Source organism: Dunckerocampus dactyliophorus, chromosome 15 (genome assembly GCF_027744805.1).
Source record: "Dunckerocampus dactyliophorus isolate RoL2022-P2 chromosome 15, RoL_Ddac_1.1, whole genome shotgun sequence".
In the NCBI taxonomy this organism is placed as follows: domain Eukaryota; kingdom Metazoa; phylum Chordata; class Actinopteri; order Syngnathiformes; family Syngnathidae; genus Dunckerocampus; species Dunckerocampus dactyliophorus.
The window spans coordinates 27,663,971-27,672,207 of NC_072833.1; the positions used below are offsets into that span (position 1 = coordinate 27,663,971).

Genomic DNA, 8,237 nt, shown 5'->3' on the forward strand with positions numbered 1-8,237 from the left:
AAGTATGAACCCCGAAACGCAGAGTGGAAACCACACACAAACGGTTGAAAAATAACAAAAGGTGTCCTTCTACAGGTAACAACAGCCCAAGTGCTAAAAAATACAAAAATATAAGAGAGTCCAGAACAGAGGATAACAAGCAAAAAGGAACAACAACAAAAAATCACTGTAGCAAACGTGCAACAGGGGGAGCCAAGCTAAAGCAAGGAACAGGAAACTAGTGATGTTACGAGATGTGCCGAGGCTTCGAAGCTTGTGTCGAGTAATGGAGGGGGCGTTTCCGCGAAGCGCGTATCTAGGCTTGGTCCATTTAGGGGAAGAGCTGAAAACGATGACGTCTGAAGCCTCGCTGTCCGGCTGTACCACGTGACTGCTTCGGGCAGTGGTTCAGATTTTGGCGCGAGGTTTGACAGCAATTTAAACCCCTCAGGCTCCATTCAAAATGTGGCTTTTTGATGAGGAGTTGCAGTCATTTCAGCGTTTGGATAAAGTTATAGAGTTTGGATAGCACTTATATAGTTTGGAGATAGCTTGGAGATAGTTTGGAGATTTAGGAGCGTGAGGAGGGACTAGGTAAGAGGATGGAGCCAGTGAGGAAGAGGAGGATATCAGATAAATGTAACACGAGGTTTGTTTATGGAGAACAGTATTTTTGAACGTTTAGTATTTTTTCAAAGGTGAGGTGTTTGTTGCGTTCCAAGGAGTTGGTGTACAACACCTCATCCATGCTGTGCCTTGCATGAGAATAAGGAGGGAAGTGGAAGGTAGGCCAAGGTAGGTCATTCCAGGCTATCAGCATGTTTCCATGTTGACTGTTGTTTATTGTGTAAATAAAGATGCTTAACATAAACATGAACTTCATTTATTCTCTTTTAACCAGCCACCAGAAAACAAGAGCTGGGTGAAGCCCTTGTCTCCATGATAGTGAAGGACACACAGCCCTTCACTATTGTGGATGATGTTGCATTCAGGACATTTGTGTCCAAATTGGATCCCAATGATGTTCTCCCGACAAGGCAGGTATGTAAGGCTGCATGCATGAAACGAAGGAGTACTTTATTGGATGTTACACAATTCAGCACTATGTATTTTTCCTTTAGGCTCTTTGGTGGAGGCCAAGTAAGTATGAGTCAGCAAAGGAGAAGGCTAAGGCTCGAGTGGAGAAGGTGGCTGCTGTTAGCCTTCATCTGATAAGTGGACATCCATCAATATGGATGCCTACCTGGCTGTAACATGCCATTTTGTGGATGAGACCACCAGGCTTGGGTCAGTGCTGATGGGAGTGCAGGCCTTCCCCCAGTCTCATGCTGAAAATATTGCTGGTGTGAAAGCCTCCATGATTAAACAGGTCATCATAGTACATCGTTTCTACATTACAGGCCATTATGAAAGCACATTCTTTGTGTTTTATTATATCACAGATCTTCTTGAACACAGGTAGATCAAAGCTACATCCAGTACATATGAACACACCAACCTGGTGCTCTATACCGTAACTTCTCACCCCGTTGGTACTTGACACACTTGAAGATGCTTGCAGACATCATGCCTGACCACGTTCCTCCCCACCTTTCAAGTTGCAGATTGTTTTTGATGTTGTAGGGCCAAATGCAAATCGTCTAAAATAATAATATTCAGAGTGAAAGGCCACGACAAACGACTGAGATTTTTAAAAATTTTAACCACACCTTTTGAAAGAATTGTGTTTGGCTTCAAAAACACATGCACCACGTATGGATAAGAGGGCCAATGTTTTGTATGCTTGGGAATCAACTTCTTACCAGCAGCAATGCTTTGTACCGAGTGTGGTGGTCACTTATCAGATGTTTCAAGTAAAAGATCATTCCATCAGTTATGGTGTAGGAGAACACTGCAGGTATGTTGACAATCTGCATCAAAAGGAGGAGGAAGTTCCAGTGATCATTCTTCCTTTCAATGACATCACCAAATATAAGTGGAGTGTTACATAGAAGACACCATGACTGGGCAGCATTCAGACCCAAATCTTTGCCCTTATCCATTTTTAACCATACGAGAGACTGAAGACATAGCGAGCTTTGAACAGTTCATCAAAAGCTGCAATAAATGTATGTGCCTTGCATGGAACCAGCTTTTGGTCAATAATGTAGAACCTCTGGATGTCACCTTCGCTCACTGATGCAGAGGAGAAATGGTTGTGTCAACAGTCTTGGAAGGGGGTCACACTGGCTCCTTCCTGTGGGTGAAAAGGGCAACAACAACAATTAAACCCCTTTGCATGGTTTCCATTTCTCAGGTGTTTAGCACACCTTATTACGACATCGAATCAACACAATTAGCCGATTCAAGAACATCTGCAACCTAAAATGAATGCTTTTAGACAGAAATCATATTTTAATATGTAAAAATGGACCTTTGCATACCTTAAGATGTCTGAGAAGATGGTTGGTTGCTTGACAAACTGATCTTTGCTGTTTTTTTCCTGGCCTCTAGAAGTCGGAGGGAGCAGATGCAGGAGTAGAAGGATGGAGGATTTATCACTGCCCCAGCCTAAAAGAAAAAAATCATTTTTAAAACAGCTAGGAAATAAATATTTGAAGTTATTTGCGTAATACAGAACTGTTTCTACTGACCACATCGGGTTGAGGTTCAGTTCCTGACAGCAACTCATCAATGTTCTGCTTTTGCGGGAGAGTCTTGCAGTCTGCAATGACTTTTGCTTTGAAGACAGTTGACCACTTAGCCAGGAACCTCTGAGATAATTCATCAGCAAACATCATTGAGAAATCCTGGTCAATCTAGAAACAAGACATGAATATTTCATATACTGTAGGCCTGCAGGTTTACACATGGTTGACGTCATGGGTAATCTAATACTGAACTCGTCCAAATACTAAAGATTTCCTTACCAATCCAGGAACATCAAGGAAGCGAGGGAACACATTAAGGACAGACGATGATACATCTTCTGCTGATACTGGAAAGTTGCTCTCATCTTCTTTGACCACGGATTCTCGGTTGAATGTCTTATTGTAGATAGTGCCTCCCTGCACTCCTCAGCAAACAGCTGTTGACCAGTTAACAGATGTTCTCCTCTGGTTTTTGGACCATCCTGAAGACAGTCTTGGAACAACTTTGAGAGCCAGGAGAAGTGTAGGACACAACAGTGACTGGGTGGAGAGCAAGGATCAACCAACCTTACGATTTGTGGACGACCTGCTCTACCTCCTGAGCCACTGCCGCTAAGCTAAGCATCCTATGAACATATTTGAAACAAGATTTTAATACAAACACACCTAAAGGAAAAACAAAAACAGTACTTTGGGTTTTACATGAAAAGACACGTACATATCCAGGTTTGGAGAATGGATCTTTGAGGAAAACAAGTCACAATTCTCAGGGCGTAATTTGTCATCACACATGATGGCGGAACCCTCCTTTCAAAACACGTCATCGTTAATGATCACAGATAGAACCATTCCCACACTACATGGTCTTACTGCCGTTGATGAGTCAGGAATGACTGTTCTAATGGAAAGGGGGAAGTGACCCACGCAGCTCCATCATATCTGCAACCAGGATGTTCACCATGCGTTTACACGTTGCATCAGGTCGTGTTTTAGTCTTGTTGCACTCCTTGAAGATTTCCTCACCTTTTGGATTGGCCCTCAAACCACCACCAACTTTCTGCCAAAAATATTAAAAATGAAATAGTGTGTTCATGGGAATTCAAGAGGATTTTTAAATAAAACAAGGTCGTGCATATAAACACTTTACATTCATTTACTCAAAGCTTACCTGTCTGGCTTCATCCTGATCCATTGGTTCTGTTGGGTTCCTCCTCCTTGTGGGCTGAAGGATAAATTGTCAAACCTGATGAATGGATGTAGCAGGCAAGAGTGGAGACTCGCCACCAACTGGCGATAACTGGGGTGAAGCTGGGGATAGTGGAGTCTGCTTCATCTCCAGTCAAATGAATCTCTTACTCTACAAAACAGTACAAAACACTAATTTCAACTAAAACAAAAAAAATAATTTTGGGGAATTTCAACCTATGGAAAAGGGGCTAAAAATTGAATATCAAATGAAAATACTGTCTCACTTTACAATAAGGTACACAAAATGACAGTCGTGCAGGATGAGGAACAAACCTATCTAACCCTAACCACTACTCATTAGTTCTTCATTAGTTTCTTAGTAACTACTCTAAATGTATGTGTTTTAGTTCCTCAGTAACTCCTCTGCTCATTGGTTCCTTTTTAGTTCATTAGATCCTCTACTACTGTAAATTTGTGCTTTAGTAATTAGTTCCTCAGTAACTACTGTATTTTTGTGTACCTTAAAGTGAGACCAAAAATACATTTTGAGGCCTCAAAGATCACGACAACAATATCTCATTTGGACAAAGCCAAGGTACCTGATGGGTCCACACTGCCTGTGATATCTAAACCACCTCATGCATTTTCAAACGTTTTCACATCCTTACCTGTCACTGATAAAAGGACCTTGAAAGTCAAAACACCTGACTTGACAAGCTCATCAAAGACATCTCCATCCACCTCTGAGAATAAAAATAAATAAAATATTTTAAAAATCCTACTTAATATAATAAAATAAATATGGAAAAGCCACAGTTGCAGGGCTTATTATGCCTTGATAAAAAAAAAAGATATTACTTACCACATTCATGTAAGACTCAAGCAAAGGTTTTCTGTGAACCAAGAAGAAAAATAAAGATGCATCATTCTAAAAAAAAAAAAATGTACTTCACTTCCAACACATGCCTGACAATTATTTTTAAGTTAAAGTAACAATTAGAGTTGCCAACCTTGATATCTTGTATCTTGTACAGCATATCAAGTCCTTTGCTGGGGGCCAGCAGGCCTACGTGTGGGGGCTCCTCCTGCCAATTAGCTAGTTAGCCATTAGCTCATTCAAAATGAAGACATAACGTAGCGTTCACTTACTTTGCCAAATGTTGCACAGGCAGTGCCGATTCAGCTCACAGCAACACTTCATAGAAAATATAACTTAGCAAAAACACGAGCTAACATTAGCAAAGGCCTTGGGTGGAAACAGCTGCCTCAGTTTATTAGTCTTAAATATCACACCAAAAACTAACGTTTTTTATGTGTAAACAAGGTACAACACAATTCATTAGTTCATCTATTTAAACGTTTACTTACCTACTGATGCAAAATGATTCCTAATTGTCAACTTCTTCCATCTGCTTTTCATTTCAGCAACGTGAAGTGAGGGGTGGAGTCTAAATGAACTGTCCGTGGGCGGAGCTTAAGACACGTGAACACTGTTAGGTGTAAAATGGAGTGTGGAAGTGTTGAATGTCTTTATTGTGACACCAACAAGATTTGAACATTTTCACACTCCATTTTAAGTACAACATTTTCATGAACCAGTGTTAAATTTAACATTTTTAAGAAAATGCAGTGTTAGATCAACTCCAAATAGTGCAAGATTGACACTCCAACTTCAAGATTCTCATCAACACCAAAAAATTTACACTCCTCAATTTGCTGTGTGGGCTGCAACACGACATCCCCTTCTTGACCTCAGATGAATTTACTATAATTGGAGGATGCCTTTCTTTACCGTCTCCATTCCACGATGCCACTGTAGAGCTCTCAGCAGAGGAAAATGTGTCTGCCTCAAAAGTTGTACCCCTCATGAAAATGCTGGTACAAACACTTCAGGAGGAGGTAACAAAGCCAGCACCTGCAGTGGCACTGAAAACGGGTGACGTTGCAGTCGATGAGCATCATGTCACTGGCCACGTTTCTGGACCCCCGCTTTAAAGTAATCGGATTTTTCAGCCAAACAAAAGCAACAGAGGCAATAAAGCGACTGACCTCATAGTGTGCCACCACGATAAGACCTAAACAAAACAGAGAAAATTCCCCAGGCTTCCACCTCTCGTGATGTCACTGGAGGTAATCTATTATTTTACATTTTGAGATCATTTATTCTTATTAGAACACTTACTAACATGATCTGTGGTTTCTTTTTAGGAAGCAGTGGCATCGTCTGGACACCAGTGTCATGGAAGCAAGGAAAACCCAAAATGTAAGTGCAGATGCCTATGTGGAGGTCCAGCGGGACCTTTCAGAACCAAATATCAGTAGGCTGGAAAACCTTCTGGTGTACTGGGAGAGGCAAAAACCGTTGTACCCACATTTATATTGTATGTACTTTATTTATCCCACAGCGGGGAAATTTACTTGTTACAGCAGCAAGCAAGCAAGACAAGTAAAGAGAACAGTAAAGTAAAGCACTACAACATGGTTCAGGTGGTGCAGGTGTTGTAGAGCCTGACAGCGGTCGGTATGAAGGACCTGCGGAACCTCTCCTTCTTACACCGTGGGTGTAACAGTCTGCTGCTGAAGGAGCTGCCCAGGGAAACAACAGTGTCATGTAGCGGGTGAGAGGTGTTGTCCGTGATGGATGTCAGCTTAGCCAACATCCTTCTCTCCCCCACATCCTCCACGGAGTCCAGAGGACCTTCCAGGACAGAGCTCGCTCTCCTGATCAGTCTATTGATCCTGCTCCTGTCCCTGTCCGTGCTGCCCCCTCTCCAGCAGCCCACAGCATAGAAGATGGCTGAGGCCACCACAGAGTCATAAAAGGTCCGTAAAAGAGTCCTGCACACACCAAAGGACCTCAGTCTCCTCAGCAGGTGGAGGCGACTCTGGCCCTTCTTGTAGAGGGCGTGGGTGTTGACGGACCAGTCCAGTTTGTTGGTAAGGTGAACACCCAGGAATTTGTAGCTGTCTACCAACTCTATGTCCGCTCCCTGGATGTTCACCGGTGTGAAGTGAGATGTTTTCCTCTGGAAGTTAATGATCATCTCCTTTGTCTTGCTGGTGTTGAGTTGTAGCTGGTTAAGCTCACTCCAGCTGACAAAGTCCCTGATGACCGTCCTGTATTCCGTTCCCCTCTGAAACACAACCAACGATGGCTGTGTCATCGGAGAACTTCTGGATGTGACACTGTGTGGAGTTGTGTGTGAAGTCCGAGGTGTAGAGGGTGAAGAGGAAAGGGGAGAGCACCGTACCCTGAGGGGCACCTGTGCTGCAGAGTACCATGTCAGACACACAGTGACGGAGCCTCACGTACTGTGTTGGTGAGGTAGTCTATAACCCATGCAGTCAGGTGTTGGTCTACTCCCACACTCTCCATCTTCACTCTGAGTAGTGACGGCTGGATGGTGTTGAAGGCACTGGAGAAGTCAAAAAACATGACCCTCACAGCGCTCCCGCTGTCCTCCAGGTGTAGCAGTGATCTGTGCAGCAGGTAGATCACTGCGTCGTCCACTCCGATCCGAGGCCGGTAAGCAAACTGCAGGGGGTCCAGCTGAGTGCCCACCAGGGGTCGCAGGTGCTGCAGGATAATCCTCTCCATGGTCTTCATCAGGTGAGAGGTCAAGGCAACAGGCCTGAAGTGGTTAGGCTCCTTGGGATGCGGTGTCTTTATATAAACTGGCAATTACATTTTTGTGCACGCCAGCGTCTTCTGTCCCCTGTGAAAAGGTGTTTTCAAAGGCTGGAGAAGTTGTTTAAAAAAAAAGAAATCGTTTAAAACCAAAAACTGTTGAGAAAGTGTTATTCGTTCATAAAAAGGAATGAAATCTCCCCTGTCCCGTACATCATTGTCCTCATTACACAGGCATATTTAGTACTTCTTCATAGTTCCACAAGCACTTCCAATGTCCTCTGCCTGCCATCTTTCTGAAGTGGCAGAAAAACATGATGACACAACCCGCCATGTCATATGATAGTACCATTTGATACACAAAATGTACACAAACACAATACATTCAACAACTATTTTATTCTACACACATGTGGTCATTTATGTGAAGACATGATTTAGTCAGTTTTTGTTATTCATGGACACAAAAAGTCAATGAACCCTACACAATGTGTTTCAGATACAGCTGTCTGTATTATACACGTGGCCAGTAGGTGGTTTCGTGTGCACATGGAGCTTCGAGAAATGAACCCTTTCTCGAACCAGTTGGCTCACGTGGTTCGATGCCTCGTGAAGCTTCATCATGAAGTCAAGGACAATAAGTAGTTTTGTTTAGTTTTCCTGGAAAACTAAACAAAACTACTTACTACACCACGGCAGGAAACAGCAGAACAAAAGCACAATGCTTGTTGCAGGAAAAGGGCTGAGAACAATCTGGCACAGGAGTGTTCGCTTCCCATGGTTTTAGAGCAGATCAGGTGATTGCTTGCAGG

At 43.0% G+C, this 8,237-nt stretch overlaps 1 long non-coding RNA gene across 11 annotated transcripts; it reads right to left on the minus strand.

Moving 5' to 3' along the window:
• Positions 1 to 866: 866 nt before the first annotated feature.
• Positions 867 to 5,250, minus strand: LOC129168004 (uncharacterized). 11 transcript variants are annotated; one of them, XR_008566199.1, is made up of 12 exons: positions 5,166 to 5,250; positions 4,947 to 5,009; positions 4,808 to 4,882; positions 4,660 to 4,690; positions 3,778 to 4,540; positions 3,633 to 3,666; positions 3,480 to 3,548; positions 3,328 to 3,416; positions 2,889 to 3,235; positions 2,613 to 2,777; positions 2,403 to 2,529; positions 867 to 2,215 (listed from the first exon to the last, which is right to left on the minus strand). It is a non-coding gene; the product is annotated as an uncharacterized LOC129168004 (long non-coding RNA). The 11 variants fall into 11 exon arrangements; XR_008566205.1 differs by having other exon boundaries at positions 867 to 1,619; positions 1,782 to 1,889; positions 2,146 to 2,215; positions 4,808 to 5,231; XR_008566206.1 differs by lacking the exon at positions 4,947 to 5,009 and having other exon boundaries at positions 5,166 to 5,232.
• Positions 5,251 to 8,237: the final 2,987 nt, after the last annotated feature.